This window comes from Perca flavescens, chromosome 3 (genome assembly GCF_004354835.1).
Source record: "Perca flavescens isolate YP-PL-M2 chromosome 3, PFLA_1.0, whole genome shotgun sequence".
Classification (NCBI taxonomy): Eukaryota; Metazoa; Chordata; class Actinopteri; order Perciformes; family Percidae; genus Perca; species Perca flavescens.
Window position 1 is genome coordinate 38,415,603 of NC_041333.1, and position 24,836 is coordinate 38,440,438.

General features: G+C 42.5%; 3 protein-coding genes and 2 long non-coding RNA genes across 5 annotated transcripts in view; 2 read left to right on the forward strand and 3 right to left on the reverse strand.

Moving 5' to 3' along the window:
* The window catches only part of LOC114552945 (heterochromatin protein 1-like), a 600,023-nt gene that overhangs the window by 192,374 nt on the left and 382,813 nt on the right, over positions 1-24,836 (reverse strand). The window lies entirely within an intron of this gene.
* LOC114553107 (NACHT, LRR and PYD domains-containing protein 3-like) overlaps positions 1-24,836 on the reverse strand; it is a 582,600-nt gene that overhangs the window by 189,270 nt on the left and 368,494 nt on the right. The gene's annotated exons all lie outside the window — the stretch shown is intronic.
* Positions 1-24,836, forward strand: part of LOC114553127 (chromobox protein homolog 1) — a 55,282-nt gene that overhangs the window by 24,605 nt on the left and 5,841 nt on the right. The gene's annotated exons all lie outside the window — the stretch shown is intronic.
* Positions 1,627-2,741, reverse strand: LOC114553142 (uncharacterized). The gene is made up of 3 exons (XR_003692252.1): positions 2,706-2,741; positions 2,475-2,600; positions 1,627-2,377 (listed from the first exon to the last, which is right to left on the reverse strand). It is a non-coding gene; the product is annotated as an uncharacterized LOC114553142 (long non-coding RNA).
* On the forward strand, positions 12,991-13,773 carry LOC114553149 (uncharacterized). The gene is made up of 3 exons (XR_003692258.1): positions 12,991-13,082; positions 13,503-13,588; positions 13,745-13,773. It is a non-coding gene; the product is annotated as an uncharacterized LOC114553149 (long non-coding RNA).

A 24,836-nucleotide genomic window follows, 5' to 3' on the forward strand; every position in this document is an offset into this window, starting at 1 on the left:
AGTCGTTATTTCTAGCGACTCTGCGTTTAAAGGTGAACCGTTAGAAGTTGAGGGCAAAAGGTGATGAATTTTATCTCTATTTGTTGTAATTTTATCATTAAAGAAGATCATGAAGTCATCACTACTCAGAGCTAGAGGAATAGATGGCTCAGTAGAGCTGTGGCTATCTGTCAGCCTGGCTACAGTGCTGAAAAGAAACCTTGGGTTGTTCTTGTTTTCTTCTATTAGTGATGAGTAATAGTCTGATCTGGCCTTTCTTAGGGCCTTCCTATAGGTTTTCAGACTTTCTTGCCAATCCAAACGGGATTCTTCCACTTTGGTGGAACGCCACTTACATTCAAGGAGATTTGTTTTAATTTGCGAGTTTCATAGCATCCACTATTGGCTCATCTGCAGCCTCATAGGCAAAGTGCCTTTTTGTAGAACGCAATCGCTTCTCTTTCAGCACTGCTTCTGTGTTCATCTGCACACAAATTTCTTGTGCAGATGTCTGTGCATCACAGAAGCCCGTTTTTCGGTAACTGATGAGTTCGCCTTTGTTCTTTTGTACAAGGTTAACAGCTACATCAAGCTGCATGTTGGTTGACTGTAGCTTGCTGGTGATGTTAATTTTAGACAAAATGTCAAACCAGACAACACAACAAATCTGAAATCTAAATGAACCTATTTCTTCCGCAAGGGAATTGGCTTCAACAGCCACCACAGGGTCAGTTGCGCAAAGCTTCAATGCTTTTAATCCGGCTTTCCCAGCGCGTCTCAGTCCAGGACTTGAGGGTGAGGTCAACAAACTTCCGTAAGATGGCCCACCTTTGAGTGGACCCAGCGAACAAATTGTACACCTTCTCCACATTTCCAAAAAAACAAGAAGCATCCGTTGAAGCTTTAGCCGCAGCTGAGACTGTCAGATTTAGGGTATGAGCACTGCAAGGCACATAAAAAGCTCTTTGATTTTTAACCAATAGCCTAGCCTGCACACCTTTTGCTTTTTACCTTCATATTAGCCCCATTGTCATAGGACTGTCCCCGACAATCCTGAAAAGGAATGTTCAATTCTTCAAGCCTGTTAAGGATTAGATTGGATAAACCCAGGCCAGTGGATTCTGGAGCTATTAGAAATCCTAAAAAGTGCTCTTTTATTTCTGGTGTTTTGCCCAGAGTGACTATGCGCACCACAACAGACATTTGTTCACAGTGATTAACATCAGGTGTACAGTCTAAAATATCCATCCATCCATCCATCCATCTTCGTCCGCTTATCCGGTGTCGGGTCGCGGGGGGAGCAGCTCCAGCAGGGGACTCCAAACTTCCCTTTCCCAGGCAACATTAACCAGCTCCGACTGGGGGATCCCGAGGCGTTCCCAGGCCAGGTTGGAGATATAATCCCTCCACCTAGTCCTGGGTCTTCCCCGAGGCCTCCTCCCAGCTGGACGTGCCTGGAACACCTCCCTAGGGAGGCGCCCAGGGGGCATCCTTACCAGATGCCCGAACCACCTCAACTGGCTCCTTTCGACGCAAAGGAGCAGCGGCTCTAGTCCGAGCTCCTCACGGATGACTAAAATAGTCTAAAATAATTGAATAATATTTGCAGTCCTTGATTTCTGCCACTATTACCTCCATTATTTTGTCACTGACCCACTCTATCAGCTCATTCTGGATAGTCTTACCCAGGTACGTGTTGTGCTGCATTCCACTATCAATTCGTCTGATGTGGTCTTTTAACACCGGGTCAAATTTTGCCATCAGTTCTACCTCTTTAAGGAAGTTCCCATTGTTGGCCTGATGCAAAGTATCGACAGACCCCCTGAGTGAAAGATTCCTCTCTGCCAAAGACTGAATAGTACTAATCAAACGGATGAGAACATCTCTCCAACGATTTTTTTCTGCCTCCAAAAGGGCCATTTCTGTTGCATCAATAGTCTTCTGCTTAGAAAGAAGAAGGGCAAAGTCTTTCCACTTCACCATATTATTGCAATGATCTGGACTATTCTCATGCTGTTTCAGCAAAGCACCTACATTTACCCAATCACGCTGTCCCTCTGTTGACAGTTTTGCGGACTTTCTCGAGAATAATTTGCAACAGAAGCAGTAAACTGCATCATTTTTCTTTGAATAAATTAACCAGCTTCACTTGATTTTTTTCCCATTAACTAATTGTCTGTACGTATAGTGGTAGTGAAAGCTTCGTCCATCAAATTTTTTGGGGAAGGTGAAGGTGTCACTGGCCCTTTTCTTACCAGATCAGTCCTTTCTGAGTCGGACAGAGATGCTGACCATTCAACTGGGTCAATTGGAGGAGCTGTTGATCTATCTTGATAGCTGGAGCTTGTTGAGGGGGTGCATGGGAAATCTATAGCAGTAGGTGCAGATGTAGAAGGACCTGTAGGGTCATTGGATAAAAAAAATAGAATTATAACATAACACAGGATATTTTACAGTAAAACCAACACAAAACAAAACCTGTTAGATTAACTGACCTGTCATGCTGGCTGAGGTTGAAACCGACATATCGGTGAATGTAACTGCCGGTAACTGCTCCACGCTTTCAGGTGCCGCTAACTGCTCCACGCTTTCAGGTGCTGGTAACTTTGCAGTGGATAAACCTGCAATGATAAAATAAAAAAAATAGATAAATAAAAAGGCTATGTTAAATGTGTCATGTCATATTAACAGGCAATGTAAACATTTGCCATCAAGAAAAACCTCACCTGCTGTATCATCAGCTGTGGAGGCACTTGATGAAAAAAATAACATTGCATAAGTGCATAGTTGATCGAGCAGAATCATTACTTGCACTCATCAACAAGCAATTCCACACCTAATAATTCATATTCTATTGGCAATCTCACCATATATTTGTGGTGAGATTGTGTATATTCTAAAACGTTATAGCCCCATGGCTTAATTTATGACACTGGCTTCATATGTTGTTTTTATGTATGTAAAAACACTGAGGTGATCCTCAGTGGAGTACTACAATTAAACTATGAATAATTACCTACTTATTTGTCCTGCATTACTTAATCATTCCCATGGCGAAACAAATGCCTGTGTATTAAATCTATGGCTGAGCAAAAGTATAATTGCCTGTGTATTAAATCTATGGCTGAGCAAAAGCATAATTGCAGTATGGTGAACACTTAACATGGTGATCTACTGCAGCCTAAATATGAGGATAGCACCGCTACATCACTTGCCACCATATTAATAAAATTTAAGTATATTTTCATCACAGAAGTCTCCCCACCCAACATGGTATATTTTTTCATAAAAGACCAATACCATCTCTCACCAAAGATCTAGGCTACACACTGGCACTCTTGCGTGGCGTTTTCAATAGGCTCGTTCGAGATAGATAGATAGATAGATAGATAGATAGATAGATAGATAGATAGATAGATTTGATATCTGATTTGATTACAGCAAAGATAACGTCTGCAGTATTGACGGCAAAATAGGCTAAAGAATATTTGTATTGATTTTTATTACATTTATATCTGCATTCATGTCAAAACCTAGAGACTTTCAAACAACATGTATTTGTGTCAAAATGACATTAACATCTTTTCCTATTCTATTTTGCCTGGAAACGCTTCCAACACGCTTGCGTGTCATGTGAAAAATAGGCGATTCATTTCTAGCATGCACGCAGACAGAGGACTCTGTCCGTTCAACACGTAGCTAGCTACAGCAATGCTAGCTGGCATCCCTTACACCTAGAAGGTTAGCTAAGTTCCCCTTCGGCTGTTTTCTCCAACTTAAACCGATATCTATCGATACGTGAAATACACCTTCACAGACATGTCACTGTTGATGGCGGGGATTCTTCTCTGGTGATGGCTAATATACGATCATGACAGTTAGCTAGCTAACTAATTGCTACCTCAACTGAGCACAAAACATACTGTAAATAATCACGCAAACATACCTTTATCTTGCTCTTTTTTTCTCCTCCTCTGTCCTTTTCTTCTTTCTCTTTTCAACACCAGAGGGATACATCCTTTTTTGTGACATGTCTTAACATTACCGCTCTTGACTTACGTACTTGTCTATGCGAACGGCACGAACTGTCTATGCATGCGACGCAAGGTGTCTAGTTTAAGCGCATGACTCAAACGCTAGCAGACACCGCAGCAGTTGTAGGCAGGTAGATTGATCATGGAATCAGAATTTTCTTGTCTGGAATAATTCATTACTTCATTTATGCATTCATTCGTGTCATTTGTTTAAGTTATTTAATGTGTGAAAAAAAAAAAAAAAAAAAAAATCGATTGGGGCTGCTTGGGGGCCACCAGGGGGCCCCAAGCAGCCGCTTAGTTTGCTTATGCCTCGGGCCGGCTCTGGATTGGGTTAATGACGTCTTCCTGAAAGAATTTGCGCTGAGCTTCATTTATGGTTGCCATGGAGACGAGCCCCACAGAGTTCCTGGAACTGATGCCTGATGATGGCATGGTATTCTACTTCTTGCCTCACCTCTTGACTTGTAGCCAGCGTCACCTGCTAGCAAATAAATACAAATTGCATGACATAAATTAGAAACCTGTATGGCAACATTGATGGGGTTTTCCAACAATGGTTTGGCTTTGGCAAGAGCACAACAATGTATCACAATTTTGATGGGTGATGACATTCCTTTCTGTTTGATTTATTGTTACTAGATACAAGCTAAGTCAGTTCTAAAACCAAGGTGATCCTCAGTGGAGTACTACAATTAAACTATGAATAATTACCTACTTATTTGTCCTGCATTACTTAATCATTCCCATGGCGAAACAAATGCCTGTGTATTAAATCTATGGCTGAGCAAAAGTGTTCCCTGTGGTATTAGTAGCAAATTCTGTGTAAGAAATCCTTTATCTGTATTGTAATCAAACACATTCTACCCAAAAGACTAAACTACACCTACTGTAAATAAGCATTTCCCATCTTGGCTATAACTTAAAATGTGAAATGTAATTCTTTGAGAAAAGAATAATTTCACTGATGTAAAACGTTCATACAAAGACTACAACCTTCCAAAGCATGACTTACTAGAAGCTGACTCACACAGCAATTAAACTGGATTATCAACCCAATGCTGCATGGGGTAAAGTTACTGCAGATGTATTTCGGTATTTCTTTTGTATGTGTCTGTTTTCTGGTTTTTCAGGTTATAAGAAAGAAGCCTCTGTTGCCAAGGCGCTGTCACTCCCTCCAGAAGGAGGAGTAATTTACAAAATATGCAGAAATTACAATCACTGATAAAACACTTCCCTTTGTACCTGGAGTGGTGAGAAGTAACACCAGTCGTCATGGAAAGAAAAATCCTTTGTTGGATATTTTTGTTTGGATATTTACATGCATCCTCTGGACAAAGTAACTATTCAAGTGCTATTTTTATGTCTTTGATTGTTTGTATTTTACATTCTAATATTGCTATTTGGTACAATATTGTATCACAGTAGACTGGAGACATTAGAAGTGTTCAGAAGATCTTTTAGGATTCAGTCTGTTTTTATATTCAAAGCTGATACTGCCTACACTTCATCTCTCCTTTAAAAAAATATTATTTGTAGTTGGTTGAAAACAAGGTAAACATAATTCCAACAGTGTAAATAAAGAACAAATATTGGTTCATTGCTTTGACTAATTTCCAATGTGGCATTTACTGCCTGAATGGTCCTCTGTCAAGGATGTTGTAGGACAATAAATGAGTATAACAGAAATCCTGGCTGGCAGACAGCATCAGGTGCCACTGTCTGGCTTTTAAAAAAAATATAAAAATAAGATGTTTAAAATGATTTGTGCTTTGTAGCAGTCTTAGTTACAAATAGACATAGACATTTAAATATTCTTTTCAGGGATGGATTATCATGACCACAGGCCCTGGGCACAAAATAAGAATACGTATACCCACACACACATGCACATGCAAGTAGTAGCCTACATGTCCACCAGAGTTGGGCTAGTTACTTCCAAAATGTAATACATTATGGATTATTAGTTACTGTCATTTGAGAGTATTTAGTTACATTACAATATTACTGTCTCTGAATTGTAATGCTTTACACTACTTTTGCATTACTTTTGAGTTGCCTGAAACATTTTCTGTTAGTATTATTTGGTTTAAAAGCCTATATTTGCGATTTTTTTTTACTGTAGAAATTGCCACTATATTCTATTACTATCAACTGCTAACTAAGAAGCTAACGTTACTACGACCCTACCAACTGCAGATCCAACAACTGCTGCCCCAACAACTGCAGCACCAACAACTGCTCCAACGACAACCACAGCTGCAGCAACGACAACCACAGCTGCCCCAACAACAACCACCGAAGCAGCAACGACAACCACAGCTGCCCCAACGACAACCACAGAAGCAGCTACAGCAACGACAACTATAGCTGCCCCAACGACAACGACAGAAGCAGAAACGACAACCACAGCTGCCCCAACGACAACCACCGAGGCAGCAACGACAACCACAGAAGCAGCAACAACAACCACAGCTGCCCCAATGACAACCACAGAAGCACCAACGACAACCACAGCTGCTCTAACGACAGCTGCCCCAACAACAACAACCGAAGCAGCAACAACAACCACAGCTGCCCCAACAACAACCACAGAAGAAGCAGCAACAATAACCACAGCTGCAGCAACAACAACCACAGAAGAAGCAGCAACAATAACCACAGCTGCAGCAACAACAACCACAGCTGCCCCAACAACCACAGAAGCAGCAACGACAACCACACGTGCCCCAACAGCAACCACAGAAGCAGCAACAACAACCACAGCTGCAGCAACGACAACCACAGCTGCCCCAATGACAACCACAGAAGCAGCAACGACAACCATAGCTGCCCCAACGTCAACCACAGAAGCAACAACAACCACAGCTGCCCCAACGACAACCACAGAAGCAGCAACGACAACCATAGCTGCTTCACCGACAACCACAGCTGCCCCAACAACCACAGAAGCAGCAACAACAACCACAGCTGCCCCAACAACCACAGCTGCAGCAACGACATCCACAGCTGCCCCAACAACAACCACCGAAGCAGCAACGACAACCACAGCTGTTCTAACAACAACCACAGCTGCCCCAATGACAACCACAGAAGCAGGAACGACAACCACAGCTGCAGCAACAACAACCACAGCTGCCCCAACAACCACACAAGCAGCAACAACAACCACAGAAGCAACTGCAGCAACGACAACCACAGCTGCCCCAACGACTACCACAGAAGCAACGACAACCACAGCTGCCCCAACGACAACCACAGAAGCAGCAACGACAACCATAGCTGCTTCACCAACAACCACAGCTGTTCCAACAACAACCACCGAAGCAGCAACGACAACCCCAGCTGCCCCAACGACAACCACAGAAGCAACGACAACCACAGCTGCAGCAACAACCACAGCTGCCCCAACAACCACACAAGCAGCAACAACAACCACAGCTGCAGCAACGACAACCACAGCTGCCCCAACAACAACCACAGAAGCAGCAACAACAACCACAGAAGCAGCAACGACAACCACAGCTGCAGCAACGACAACCACAGCTGCCCCAACAACAACCACCGAAGCAGCAACGACAACCACAGCTGCCCCAACGACAACCACAGAAGCAGCAACGACAACCATAGCTGCTTCACCGACAACCACAGAAGAAACAACGACAACCACAGCTGTTCCAACAACAACCACCGAAGCAGCAACGACAACCACAGCTGCCCCAACGACAACCACAGAAGCAACGACAACCACAGCTGTCCCAACGACAACCACAGAAGCAGCAACGACAACCACAGCTGTTCCAACAACAACCACAGCTGCCCCAATGACAACCACAGAAGCAGGAACGACAACCACAGCTGCAGCAACAACAACCACAGCTGCCCCAACAACCACACAAGCAGCATCAACAACCACAGCTGCAGCAACGACAACCACAGCTGCCCCAACGACAACCACAGAAGCAGCAACGACAACCATAGCTGCTTCACCGACAACCACAGAAGAAACGACAACCACAGCTGTTCCAACAACAACCACCGAAGCAGCAACGACAACCACAGCTGCCCTAACGACAACCACAGAAGCAACGACAACCACAGCTGTCCCAACGACAACCACAGAAGCAGCAACGACAACCATAGCTGCTTCACCGACAACCACAGAAGCAACGACAACCACAGCTGTTCCAACAACAACCACCGAAGCAGCAACGACAACCACAGCTGCCCCAACGACAACCACAGAAGCAGCAACGACAACCATAGCTGCTTCACCGACAACCAACCACAGCAGCAACAACAACAACCACAGAAACCACAACCACAGCCCCAACGACAACCACAGCTGTTCCAACAACAACCACAGCTGCAACCCACAGCTGCAGCAGCAACGACAACCAACCACAGCTGCCCCAACGACAACCACAGAAGCAACGACAACCACAGCTGCCCCAACGACAACCACAGAAGCCGCAACGACAACCATAGCTGCTTCACCGACAACCACAGCTGTTCCAACAACAACCACCGAAGCAGCAACTACAACTACAGCTGCCCCTGCCCCACAACCACAGCAGCAACAACGACAACCACAGCTGCAGCAACAACAACCACAGCTGCCCCAACAACCACACAAGCAACAACAACAACCACAGCTGCAGCAACGACAACCACAGAAGCACCAACGACAACCACAGCTGCACCAACGACAACCACAGCTGCCCCAACAACAACCACCGAAGCAGCAACGACAACCACAGCTGTTCCAACAACAACCACAGCTGCCCCAACAACCACACAAGCAGCAACAACAACCACAGCTGCCCCAATGACAACCACAGCTGCCCCAACGACAACCACAGAAGCACCAACGACAACCACAGCTGCACCAACGACAACCACAGCTGCCCCAACAACAACCACCGAAGCAACAACGACAACTACAGCTGCCCCAACAACCACACAAGCAGCAACAACAACCACAGCTGCCCCAACAACCAGCAACAACAACCACAGCTGCAGCAACGACAACCACAGCTGCACCAACGACAACCACAGCTGCCCCAACAACAACCACCGAAGCAGCAACGACAACCACAGCTGTTCCAACAACAACCACAGCTGCCCCAACAACCACAGCTGCAGAAACGACAACCACAGAAGCACCAACGACAACCACAGTTGCACCAACGACAACCACAGCTGTTCCAACAACAACCACCGAAGCAGCAACGACAACCACAGCTGCCCCAATGACAACCACAGCTGTAAACGACAACCAGCGACAACCACAACCACAGCTGCCCCAACGACAACCACAGCTGCCCAACAACCCACACAACAACAACCACAGCTGCCAACAGACAACCACAGCTGCACCAACCAGCTGTTCCAACAACAACCACCCGCAGCAACGACAACCACAGCTGACAACCACAAACGACAACCACAGCTGCCCCAACGACAACCACAGAAGCAGCAATGACAACCACCACAGCTGCAGCAACAAACCACAGCTGCCAACCACAGTTGAAACAACAACCACCACAACGACAACCACAGCTGCAACGACAACCACAGCTGCCCCAACAACCACACAAGCAGCAACAACAACCACAGCTGCAACCACAACGACAACCACAGCTGCACCAACGACAACCACAGCTGCACCAACAACAACCAACAGCTGCCCCAACGACAACCACAGCTGCCGAAGCAGCAACGACAACCACAGCTGCAGCGACAACCACAGCTGCACCACAACCACAGCTGCCCCAACAAACCACACCAACAACCACAGCTGCAGCCAACAACCACAGCTGCAACCACACAAACCACAGCTGCAACAACAACAACCACAGCTGCTGCCCCACAACCACAGAAGCACCAACCAGCTGCACCAACGACAACCACAGCTGCCCCAACAACAACCACAAAGCAGCAACAACAACCAACAGCTGCCCCAACAACAACCACAACCAACAGCTGCCCAACAACCACACGACAACCACAGCTGCCCCAACGACAACCACAGCTGCAGCAACGACAACCACAGCTGCAACAACGACACAACCACAGCTGCCCCAACAACAACCACCCACAGCAGCAACGACAACCACAGCTGCCCCAACGACAACCACACACCAACAACAACCACAGCTGCAGCAAACAACCACAGCTGCCCCAACAACACACAGCTGCAACAACAACCACAGCAACGACAACCACAGCAGCAACAACAACCACAGCTGCAGCAACGACAACCACAGCTGCCCCAACGACAACCACAAGCACCAACGACAACCACAGCTGTTCCAACAACAACCACAGCAAACAACAAGCAACAACCACAGCTGCACAACGACAACCACAGCTGCCCCAACGACAACCACAGAAGCGACAACCAACCACAGCTGCCCCAACGACAACCACAGCTGTTCCAACAACAACCACAGCTGCTGCAGCAACGACAACCACAGCTGCTGCCCAACGACAACCACACAACAGCACAACCACAGCTGCAACAACAACCACACAAGCAGCAACAACAACCACACAAGCAGCTGCAGCAACAACAACCACAGCTGCACCAACGACAACCACAGCTGCCCCAACAACCAACACAACCACAGCAGCAAACGACAACCACAGCTGCCCCAACGACAACCACAGCTGCCCAACAACAACCACAGCTGCAGCAACGAAACAACAGTTGACCCAACAACAACCTGTTCCAACCACAGCAACCAACCACAGCTGCCCCAACAACCACACAAGCAGCAACAACAACCACAGCTGCCCCAACAACAACCACAGCTGCAACGACAACCACAGCTGTTCCAACAACCCCACAACAGACAACCACAGCTGCCCCAACGACAACCACAGCTGCCCCAACGACAACCACAGCTGCCCCAACGACAACCACAGCTGCAGCAATGACTGCAGCAATGACAACCACAGCTGCACCAACGACAACCACAGTTGACCCAACAACAACCACCGAAGCAGCAACGACAACCACAGCTGTTCCAACAACAACCACAGCTGCCCCAACAACCACACAAGCAGCAACAACAACCACAGCTGCCCCAACGACAACCACAGAAGCACCGACAACCACAGCTGCACCAACGACAACCACAGCTGTTCCAACAACAACCACCGAAGCAGCAACGACAACCACAGCTGCCCCAACGACAACCACAGAAGCCGCAACAACAACCACAGCTGCAGCAACGACAACCACAGCTGCAGCAACGACAACCACAGCTGCCCCAACAACAACCACCGAAGCAGCAACGACAACCACAGCTGTTCCAACAACAACCACAGCTGCCCCAACAACCACACAAGCAGCAACAACAACCACAGCTGCCCCAACGACAACCACAGAAGCACCAACGACAACCACAGCTGCACCAACGACAACCACAGCTGTTCCAACAACAACCACCGAAGCAGCAACGACAACCACAGCTGCCCCAACGACAACCACAGAAGCAACGACAACCACAGCTGCCCCAACGACAACCACAGAAGCCGCAACGTCAACCATAGCTGCTTCACCGACAACCACAGCTGTTCCAACAACAAACACCGAAGCAGCAACGACAACCACAGCTGCCCCAACGACAACCACAGAAGCAACGACAACCACAGCTGCCCCAACGACAACCACAGCTGCACCAACGACAACCACAGCTGCCCCAACGACAACCACAGAAGCAACGACAACCACAGCTGCCCCAACGACAACCACAGAAGCAGCAACGACAACCACAGCTGTTCCAACAACAACCACAGCTGCCCCAACAACCACACAAGCAGCAACAACAACCACAGCTGCAGCAACGACAACCACAGAAGCACCAACGACAACCACAGCTGCACCAACGACAACCACAGCTGTTCCAACAACAACCACCGAAGCAGCAACGACAACCACAGCTGCCCCAACGACAACCACAGAAGCAACGACAACCACAGCTGCCCCAACGACAACCACAGAAGCCGCAACAACAACCACAGCTGCAGCAACGACAACCACAGCTGCACCAACGACAACCACAGCTGCCCCAACAACAACCACCGAAGCAGCAACGACAACCACAGCTGTTCCAACAACAACCACAGCTGCCCCAATGACAACCACAGAAGCAGGAACGACAACCACAGCTGCAGCAACAACAACCACAGCTGCCCCAACAACCACACAAGCAGCAACAACAACCACAGCTGCAGCAATGACAACCACAGCTGCCCCAACAACAACCACCGAAGCAGCAACGACAACCACAGCTGCCCCAACGACAACCACAGAAGCAGCAACGACAACCATAGCTGCTTCACCGACAACCACAGAAGAAACAACAACCACAGCTGTTCCAACAACAACCACCGAAGCAGCAACGACAACCACAGCTGCCCCAACGACAATCACAGAAGCAACGACAACCACAGCTGTCCCAACGACAACCACAGAAGCCGCAACGACAACCATAGCTGCTTCACCGACAACCATAGCTGTTCCAACAACAACCACCGAAGCAGCAACGACAACTACAGCTGCCCCAACGACAACCACAGAAGCAACGACAACCACAGCTGCACCAACAACAACCACAGCTGCCCCAACAACCACACAAGCAGCAACAACAACCACAGCTGCAGCAACGACAACCACAGAAGCACCAACGACAACCACAGCTGCACCAACGACAACCACAGCTGCCCCAACAACAACCACCGAAGCAGCAACGACAACCACAGCTGTTCCAACAACAACCACAGCTGCCCCAACAACCACACAAGCAGCAACAACAACCACAGCTGCAGCAACGACAACCACAGCTGCCCCAACGACAACCACAGAAGCACCAACGACAACCACAGCTGCACCAACGACAACCACAGCTGCCCCAACAACAACCACCGAAGCAGCAACGACAACCACAGCTGTTCCAACAACAACCACAGCTGCAGCAACAACAACCACAGTTGCAACAACAACAACCACAGCTGCAGCAACGACAACCACAGCTGCTTTAACAACAACTGCGGCCCACGGTATATTATTCATAACCCATTTTAATTTTCCTTTTTCATTCACTCTCTGTGGTGTAAAACAGGATTTTCACAAAATATGTATGGCTCAAAGCAATAAATGAAGGGTTAAGGTCATCCTGACATAGATATTTTTTACCAAATACGTGTTCCAGTTTGATGGGTCACAAATTGAAACTATAATTATTGTCAATTTACTCGACAAGTGAGTTCAACATTTAAATGGATTAAGAGCCAAATCATTAGGCAGTTGAAATGCATTTTATAGCTTGGTTAAATATATGAATATCCATGCAACAATGGTATGTTTAAGGACACAACTGCCCCAACAACTCACGAACACAGAATTACTTTACATTGACATACACAAAGTTTTTTTTTAAATCAATTTACAGATGTAATGTTTGTTTTTTATCCCTACAGGCTTGGAATCACTGGTACATCTACAGATGAAGATAACTTCCATTGGAGTGGTCAGCAATGAAACCATCATTGAAGGTGTGAAACAGGTATGTTAATCAGTTCTGTAAAATAACCATTTTTGTGAAGGCTCTTCAACTAACATCCATGACATATCAACAATAATGCATGTACACAAGATACATTGTGGGATGAAGTGAATGAGGTGGATCTTCTGATGTTTATTCTGTTTTTTCTCCATTAAGTTTTTCAGAGAACAGCTTCTGAATGCAACAGCCTACACGGTCACCGTGACAAAGATTCAAAGGGTTACAGTTGCTCCATAGAAGCTGCTTGCGGATCTATAAAGTCGCCTCAACCATTTTATTTGTCGACAGTTGGAGCACAACACATCAATTTCCCCAAATCATAAGAAGTATCTAGATTGCACTTAAGGTTCATCCACACTCTGCTGTGCCACACTACATCCTGTAACGCCCTGCAGCGCCCTGATATGACATGAACTACTACGACTACCATTTGAAGTCACTGTTATCTTATCTTTAATGTGACTATTATTGCCGATGTTCATCACATCCCCAACCGGCACCGTCAGACACCGCCTACCAAGAGCCTGTGTCTGTCTGAGGTTTCTTCCTAATAGGGAGTTTTTCCTCGCCACTGCTTGCTCTTGGGAGAATTTTTAGAATTGTTGGGGCTTAGTAAATTATAGATTGTGGTCTAGACCTAATCTATCTGTAAAGTGTCTCGAGATAACTCTTGTTATGATTTGATACTATCAATAAAATTGAGTTGAATTGAAGGTGCAAGAAAGTTTTTTTTGATTAAACAGAGGTTCAGATTTTAGGCTCAGTCCCCTTTTACATATCTTCATCATCATTGTCAAAAACAACCCTCTACTAGGCAACATTAAGAAATATTTCACTGTATAATCTCCAAACAATATTTTCATTATCACACTGATGGCTTTAATTCCCAGAAATATGAATAGTGGAGATGTCCATTTGGCTTAAGTATCAAATTACTTGCACACTACAATGAAAAGACAGTTGTACCTTGAATCAGGGAAATTAATGTGGTATAACTGAATGACAAAATGTCATGTTTATTTATTGTAAATCCATTTGATCTTATGAACATTTTCATGTATTTTTCCAATTCATTGGATAAAAAGCACTATGTGTATGTTGTGTGTTAGGGGCTCTGGTATTAAACACCTTGAACTTTTTTAATACAGAGAAGGAAGTCCAATATATTTTTTGCGCAGGTTAACTTCAAAATATTTCCATAACATGGGCTTGAGGCATACATAAATGATTAAACGTGGATTAAGGTGTGGAAGAAGTAAAAATCATACACTGTAAACAGTAGAAATGTATAATAAAAATGTCATGTGTTTAAGTAATTAAAATATTCATAAAGCACTTTACACAATCATGAAAGTGCTTTGCAGGGCCAAACACAAGAAACAATACAGAAAGCATTACAACTTTGTAATCCTTAGGATAGTATGCATCAGTCATTTATTTTTTGCTTGCTTTCATCTTTTCACGTGCAGACATAATGTATACCTCCTCAACATCACTGATTTATATATTCAAATATTTATCTCAAATATTTTTTTCACAAAAATTGTGTGTGTATTTATTCTTCTGATGTAAGTCTATCAGACTTATAAAAGAGGAATAAAAGACACGTTAATTTTGTGTTATTTAATAAATCCTTTAATTTTGATATTTAAAGCATATAGAATTATATATACATTAATTGTTGAGATTGTCCATAAAACATGTGAAAACCAAAAATACAACATAAAGTGAAAAGTTGATCATTTATATTAGTTGTATAAAACACTTCCTGAATATATAAAAATTATTGATATTAGCAGAGGCACAATGCAAGAAGTATTTAAACTAGCTGATCTTGGAATATGTCAAAAACATGCAGTCTGGTGCTTGCCTTTGCAATCTGTAACTATTAAAAGATGAAAACAAAACATGAATGATAATCTTAAATGAATACTTCACCGTAAAATGTATATCCATTACTCAACATGTTACTTTGAATTCTTGATGAGAAATGTGTTTTTCTTGCATGCCTATTATACAAATTAGAGGCACAGATACAACACAGATTTACAAATACAAATCACTCTGTATTCATTTGTGAATTGTGTTTTACAAGTTGTAAATACATATGAGACTGTTTTAGCATCATAAAACACCAAATGCCTTCATTACAAGAGACAACACACATACAGTATATTCAGGTTATTTGTTATATGCGTCATCATTTATTTAAAAGGAACACGCCGACTTATTGGGAATTTAGCTTATTCACTGTAACCCCCAGAGTAAGACAAGTCAATACATACCCTTCTCATCTCCGTGCGTGCTGTAATGCTGTCTGACGGCTCCAGCATTAGCTTAGCTTAGCACAGATCCTGCAGGTAACTGGTTCCAACTAGCCTACTGCTCCCAATTGTGACAAAAGTGACAAAATAACGCCAACATGTTCCTATTTACATGTTGTGATTTGTAGAGTCACAGCGTGTACAAAAAACAACGTAACATGACACACAGCCATCTTCTAACAGTAAACAAACTGGGAACTATATTCTCAGACAGGCTTGCTGCGAGCATATCACTCCGCCCAAGTACTATATTCTTCCGCCTGAGAATATAGTTCCCGGTTTGTTTACAGTTAGAAGACGGCTGTGTCTCATGTTACGTTGTTTTTGTACACGCCAGACTTATAAATCACAACATGTAAATAGGAACATGTTGGCGTTATTTTGTCACTTATTCGGAGCAGTAGGATTACTGGAACCATTCACCTGCATGTTCTGTGCTGGCCTGATGCCGCTGGAGCCGTCAGACAGCATTACAGCACGAACGGAGATGAGAAGGGTATGTATCGACTTGTCTTACTCTGGGGGTTACGGTGAATAAGCTAAATTCCCAATAAGTCGGCGTGTTCCTTTAAAGTGCCCATATTATGAAAAAAATCACTTTATCTGGGATTTGGGGTGTTATTTTGTGTCTCTTGTGCTTCCACACGCATACAAACTTTGAAAAAAGTCCATCCATGCGGTTTTGAGTGAGATACGGTTTCTGAATGTCCTTCCTTCAGTCTACGGGTGAGCTGTTCAAAATCTGCACGGCTTTCTATGTCACAAGCCAAATCAAGCTGGCTAACCGCAACAGTTAGCATGCTAGCATGCTACCTCATTCTCAATAGCAAAGCACTGTTACAACACACACAAGTTCACCATAATCTACCAAAGAACTACTTCCATGTGCGCCCTCGTTTAGAAGAAGTCTCCCAGCTAATTCTGCCTTGTAACTGACCGAGGTTGGAGAAACAACCTCTTTACTGTCTATGGAGATAGCTAGCTGACATGATCTACATCTGAGCCACTGCGCATGTGCAAGTGCAATCAAAGATAGTACAGAAGAAAAGAGGTCTCACTCTGTAGCTAAAACAGAGACCAGGTGAAAAGAGGATCTGCAGCAGTGAGAGAGAGCTGTGCAGTACAACGAAAATACGTGTTTTTTGAAAATAAACCATGTAAACCTATTCTGGTACAACCTTAAAATACAATTATGAACCTGAAAATGAGCATAATATGGGTGCTTTAAGTATATATTTAAAATGTTTCTTTGCAGGATGTCTAATGCTTTAACATCTTCACCACAGGTGTCTTGCTTGCTGACTTCTCAGATTCTGCCAGTTGAGAAAAGAGCATTTTAATATTATGCACTGTGGAAGAAATATGTAAAAGTAAATTTAAATAGACTTAAATGAACATAAGGGGAACACTGTAGCAATATACCCATAGCACTGAATCCATATTTGTCAGATCACTCACTTCAGATACCGAAAGATAGAGTAATTATATCAGAATTTGGGATTTACTCTTGGGGAAATCTATTGTATTCCATGTAATGCATGCAGATCCTGGTAGTGCATTCAAACCGAGATGAGACAAAGCAGGTGGAGGCTTTACACAGTCAGCCGAATGAGACTCTATATTAAATAATTTGCCTTTAAGTTAGAGGAAGAGTTTAATGGAACAAAAACTGATTGAATATAAAAATGGTCACACCAAATGTTATGAATTTACTTTTATTAATCATAACTTCTGAAACAAAGAACCATGCCCACAGGTCTTGAGTACTTGCTCTCTCATCCAGCTCTCTGCAGGGGAGCCCAGTACACACTATAAACCACATGTCATAAAGGGAGAGGGGGTAGGCGCGTTAAAGTAAAATTGCACATTTAAAAAAAAAAAAAAAAAAAAAAAAGGCCAACAACGCCACCTAGGTTTTGATACTGAGGCCTAGGACCTCTTAAAACTACAACAATTCCAATTAAAAGTCAAAGATTAAAACAGGTTCTTTTTTACCGGCGAGAGCAGTAAAAACGGTGTATTCAAAACAAGGAGTAAAAACCAAAAAGGAGTAACATTTATTTTAACAAAAGGATAAAAAACTAAAAATTACTTATAAAATAAATCTTAAATCTAAGGTTGTTTTTCTGTGTGTCTTCGTCTGATCTCCTGTCTGCTTCGCCGCCTGTTTCGAATGCTCTGTCGTATCTCAGCATCTTCACTGGTGTTCATCCAGGCCTCTCTCCTGGCTCCTCTAAGGTTCTGCCCTTTTTATACAAGGGCCAATCAGCCCCCTCTCAGTCCCAGGTGAAAGTCATTAGCCTAATTAGGCCTGCTAAAATGTTCACTGGTGGATGTAAACATTAAAAACACCACACATTTCACAATAAAAGCATGCGCTATAAAATATAAAAACACAGCAAATCCAATAAAAGCATGCACAAATAAACATAGACTTCCGCCCCTTGACAAACACATACCATCAGATATAAATGTATATGTCCTCAATCCCTCAAACGCTATGTTAGCAGGTGGGACATGAGTCAAACTAAAAAAATCACACATGTCAAATACTTTTTTTCCCAAAGATTGTACTTACTCTTATTTTAGGTATTTCTTATCACACTGATATTTGTTTCTTATCAGTTTGGTTTGGATTAGCTATTTGATGCTATAAAAACAGGGTGAAACATCTTGATTGACAGCTGTGATTGACTAGCAATGGTTGAGCGGGTGTTTAGCTGTTGCGGCTCCAATGCCCAATCACTACTGCGCAGACTCTGGCTCCAAAAAGATGACAGTGCCTGTATCCAGAATATGTTGGCTTCACTTTTGTACATTGGGAGGTTTTATTATACATTCATATATGGGCCATGGGCCCCATAGTGTGGAAGAAGCGCCAATCATTGTGCCAATTTTATATTAGGCAGTTCTTTTTTTTTGGCTATATGCATGCAACAGGTTACATGCAAGCGAATGAACGGGGCTCCGCCTTGAACGCTGAATCCAGATTTCTTTTTTATACATTGTTATGGAATTTTCCTTTGCAGCAGGGGAAAGAGTTTGAGAGTTTAGTAAATTGAAACACATAAGACAGACTGAGACTAAAACCAAGTTGGGTTTTTGTATTTTATTAAAAAACATATATATTTGCAAATAGGATCAACATGATTTCACAAAAGGCCGCAGCCCAGTGTGGAGTCAGTTTCTCAAATGAGTGGACAAGAACACTAGGCTTATATGCATCTTCAGAGTGACAGCACACACGCACTTGGATTATTATGACGCTACAATTTTGACAGACAATCTGATACACATGAAGACAATCAGATGAATACAAGAGACATCTTGGAGCCATCTCACCTCCTCCTCCCTGTATGACTTTCACCCCCCAGTTACATCTTAACTGGCATGGGAAAACTAGAGATAGTTTTAGGGTGACCTTGTACTTTTATCGGTTCAGGCTAACATAATGTTCCAGACTGCATGTCTGACAAAGTTAGAATGAAAATCTACATGTGGAAAATGAGATAAACTCTTTCAGCATTTGTGAGAGCAGTAAAGTAGAAATAAAACATAAAAATATAAGGAATTGTGCTTAAATGTAATTTTGCCATTACATTCTACCCTTTTGATTACAACCTAATCACAATACACAAATTACTTTAATGATTACATATATTTGTTGCAGATAGCGTCGTCCATGTCTTCTATTGTCAGAGGTTGCTAGCACTTGACAAATCGTTGGAAACAATCTTTACCATTGTTTCGTGTGTGTGTGTGTGTGTGTGTGTGTGTGTGTGTGTGTGTGTGTGTGTGTGTGTGTGTGTGTGTGTGTGTGTGTGTGTGTGTGTGTGTGTGTGTGTGTGTGTGTGTGTGTGTGTGTGTGTGGCCCCCTGTTTTTTGAGCCTCTGTAAGAAGGAGCATTTAAACACACTGCTTTTCAAAGTTTGATCTATGTCATCATTGATTCAAAAATATTGCTTAAATGGGGTTAGTCAATTAAACAAGGTTCATACAGATAGTTATAGTAAACATTTTCTGTTACCACCAATATTCCATTAAAAATATGTACTTAAGGTACAAAAAAACAGCAATATCGAAAAGTCCTCACATTTTTTGAAACTGGAAACGATCAAAGCAGTTTTTCTGTCAATCAATTAATTGATTTAGCAACTAATCATTTCAGTTGGACTTGTAGGCCTATATATTGGTCGGGCAGTTTGATGACAATAAAACATATTTCATACACATATGTTTGTGTACAAAAATCCTAATTCTTTTTAACCCAAATATGTCAGATTAGAAATAGCATCTGTAAGCATTTGACAAAATTCTGATACTAACTTTTTTGTCTTTGAAATCCAAATTAGTTATTCCTAAAAATGACATAATTTGTCTTTGAAATCAAAAACCAACTGTTTGTTTATCACCTATATGAATTTCCCCAGTGTGGGCTAAATTCCCTCAGATGGAAGCAAGAAGTAGGTCAAATATAATTGACTTCCGATTGAAAGTAACTGTTAATTTGAACTCCTATACAATCCATCAATAGGAAACCTATTATCCTAATTCAAAAGTACTTTTAGCTCTCTGGTACCAGCAGGAACTGGCCTGAAAGGCAACTTCTTGTTTTTTCTAAACTTTTAGGCATTTGAGTCAATTCAAGTTTTTATGTTGGTGTGCTGAAAGCTCCGAGACACAAGGCCTTGTGTCAGACTCCTCCTCGCTGGACACGCCTGCTGTAACCTGAGCCAGTCATCCAGTGCACTTCTCTCTAAAGCTCTTGTTTCCTCTAAGCTTTTCCTGACTGAATTGTTATCCCTTCTATTTATAAAGTATACTAGTATATTATATATTATTATCTTTATGGTATAAAAGTATTATCTTTTACTGTTTATAAGAGTTATCTTTAACTTATATTATATTTTACTTTTCGTGTAAACATATAAATATGAGAGTAAATATTAAATGAATATGTGTATACCATTGTCTCAGTACATTACTCATAATGTACATCATTAAGCAGTGACATCAACATTAAACATTTTCATTTAGATATTTAGTCTTAATCATATCTCCAAGTTGTTGATACATTTAATCATCATGGTTTCAAACCCCATCTCAGCATTTACACAAAAATAGTTTACAGATGTTTTATGTCAGACTTTACCTAAAGCCAAAGTTATTTCTATCAAATTTTCATCAATCCAATTCAGATTTGAACAATGAAACGTACTTTAAACATTTCCTGACACATCAACTGAATACTTATCTTAAAAGTAAAAATAAGTACTTCTAATTATCTCCTCCTGATAATGCTTGTATTTTCAGAATGTGAGTCTGTGTGCTACTTAACTTCACAATGAGTCAGATGTGTCAGAGCAGAACGGTGCTCCCCCCCCCCTCTCTCAGTCCGTCTGCTGGTCCGAACCTCCAGACAGTTTTCACTGGTCCTGCAGCTGGAGGGGGAGTGAGATGGACGCGACTGACACAAATGAGGCGCCGTGTGGCACAAAACAGAACTCCAAAAAGCATTATTTGTTCTTTTATCAATATTATCACTTGGAAAAGAGTCTACTTATTTTAATGAATATCAATAATTATAAAACCGCATTTCTTTCCCTCATGCTGGTTTAACTCTATAAAATCCATACAAATTGTGCTAAAAAGGAAACACTGCTTTTGTAATTGTTCTCTTTTAGATTACTTTAAGGGTTGTTTCAGTAAATAGTGAAAGTTAATCAAAACAAAACTAAATTTTCTTTAGAATAGTTTTTAAATTTAAAAAAATTATGTGAACACCCCATTCATTAAACACCCAATTTATAATTGCTACTATATCCCTTCTATTTGAGGCATGACAAGCTCATGACTCAAAACAACGCAGCACATATAAATCTGTTCAGTGGTTTAGCCATTAACACTGTCCTGTGTTACACAGCAAAACCTGAATAAAAGCAACACAAAATTCAATAAATCATTTCTTTTAAAAGAAAACCATTCACCAAAGTGTTTTCAACGTCATCAATTAATTTAGTTTTAACGTATTTGTGATATAGCAAATCAAAATACAAACAAAGTCTTTAGTGCAGTTTTACTGAAAAAAAAAAAACAACTCACTAGAGTACAATATTAAATTAACTGTTTTTAGGCTGAAATCTCATATCAACCTGTATTGGTTTCAATATAACCAATAAACTAAGACGAATTAAACAAAAATATGTTGTTTATTTTCTTTTTATCTTTAGTTTGCAACCCAAAGTTATACTAACCGTTGTCTGGTAGTTCTAAAAATCATTATGAATTAAAATGTTTAGGCCTATAGAACAAACCTAAGTACTTCCAATTGACCTCTATTTCATCCAATTTGTTAGCTGATATGGGAAACATATCACATTCTATAATTTATGACAAAAACTATATCAAAAATCATTGCTGAACCATTTACTGTACATGCACAACTCCTGTTTTTCTCTTATCTCTGAGTGTGTGTGTTGCTATGGCCTTGCTGCTCTGTAAGCTTAGTCTACAGTGAGGGTTAACCAATCACCTCACTGAGTGGCTCTGCTGCTCTCATTGTGGTTGTTAGCATGTCATCAGGAATTTGTGCCTTTTGCACTGAGACATAATCCGTTACCAGTTGGTCCTCACACAGTGGTGTGTCTGGTGGGTGTCCTCTTTACCCAAGTCCAATGTGTGGAGGTGCTGTAAACAAAATCTCAAAAGGGTGACAGGTCAAGTCGCTTGCGCGTGCACATTCTATACCTCAGTACAATAAGCAGAGCTTTTGTCAAATGTAAACATTTTGCATTTTGAATGCAAACCACTATACTTGAGATTTTGGTAGGAATTCTCCATTTTGGAATTATTTCAGTAAGTAGGGCTTTGGCTCCTACACTAGCTGACATTATTCTTGATCCAAAAAGAAATCATTTGTGAACCAATGTTGCTTCACCATTGTGAAATAACTGTTTTTCCCTCAATTGTATTTCCGTCATGCTAATCATACTTTTTACACCTGGTTTTAACCCATGTGTCAACTTTGCAAAATTTAGGAAAGAAAAAGCTGGATAGCTTTCTGTTAGGAAGAATGAGCTCTACTGCTTGTACTGAGAGATGAGATGGCAGAGGTCCAAATCGGATAGCCTCAGAAACACCTACAACAGAGATGCCCACACAGTTAGAGTCTCTGGAAGAAGAACTGTTAACCTTAAAAAAATGAAATCGGGGTTAGTGAGAGGTGTCAGAGAGGTCAGGTCATGGTATTCAGACCACCTTTAGCTCTGCAACACCATTGTTTCTCTCTGTCAACTGGTGTGTGGAGAAGAAAATCAGGGTTAAGAACAGTGCATCTGTTAGAGTGACATTTTGCAATCTAACAGAGTAGTAATATCTAAGGTACCTGGCCACAGAGAGTTTTATTCTGTTCCCACAAAATGTGTGACACAGAATGTGGAACAGGGCGTATTTAATACTTCGAGTGGCAGAATCAAGTTTAGCAGAGAAATTTGCAACCGGACGGAGTTTTGTCGCCGTGGTGTTGCAGCAACACAGAGCCACGCAGCTCTTATCAACGGTCTGCATAAACTGTTTTTAGGGATCTGGCAGTCCCAGCGTCGGGGAAGCTTCATATTCACAAACGCTTCATTAGCTTCGGCAGCAAAAAGTCTTACAGTGACCTCAGGAAGGTGTACAGACATTTTTACGTGACAGGCTCAAGTAAAAAATCCTAATCATTAACACTAAACTGAAAAAGCTGCTATTCTGTTCATTTTACATGAAAACAGCACTGTACCAAAAAACTCTCTCGAGGAAGGAAAAAGCAGATGCAGCCTTGAGAGATGTAGAAAAAACACAAGCTGGGCTCTTTAAAAACTATATTGGTTGTCAGTCAAGCTACAACACAGTCAGTATCAGTCCAAATCAGATGTGAGGTTGTCAAACTGTCATTATATCTCTAAAGACATTCTTCATCAGGCCCTGTAGTAACATGAGCTGTGTAGTGCAGGTTGTCAGGTTTCATGCAGTCAGAGGCAGGGCTGATTACAGACGCCGCCTCAGTGAGCTCATTTTAGCCACACTGTGATTAACAAATGTGGTTTTGTTAGATGCATCATTACGAGAAATTCTCAATCCATCAGGTGTTGAGGTTAAGCCAATGTTAAAAGTGCACATTAAATCACTACCTGAGCAAAAGAAGTGGACATAAATCAGACACCAAAAAAAAGTTTCCCATGTATATGAGAAAGGAACAGAAAATTGTTCTTTTACTGTTTAACCTGTATTCCCAATTGACCAAATAGAATGACCACTGCACTTCAGTGTCAAATCTTTAGCTCTAATAATCAAGTTATGTGAGTGGAACCCTTTTAACTTTACCCTCAGTAGTAGGCATCTTCTTCTAGGTTTCAGAAGGTAACATACTATAATTGTTTAACTGATTAGATTCTTTTTCAGAACTTTCTAACCTATCAATTGTCCCTAATAGCAAAAACAAAAAAAAAACAGTGTATCAGTGCCAAGCATTTCTTCATTGCATGAAGCAAGTGTGTGTGTGTTTTTTAGCACTACCTTCCTTATCAGCTTTTGGACTCAGTCAAACAGAGGGACAAATGTTGTTCTCTGTCTGAGGTGTTTTTTGCTTTTTCTTCGGGCAATTACATACCCAATGTCCAAAGTCCTTGCAGTACAAACACTGGTCTCGGTTGTAGGGCTCATTATTTTGCACACGGTACCCGCTTTGGCACCTTCTGGCTCGACCACGTCCTTTCGGGGAGCGCCTTTTTCGGTCCGCGCTCCATATGTTGCCCACCAGCCTGTTGTAACATACAGACAAACGCTTCAAACATGGTTTTCTCACGTACTCGTTGGTCTTTCCACCGGATGCAGGTGTGACTGATGTTGTCGGTCCTGTCCGATAGTTGAGTCTGTGTCCTCTTCGT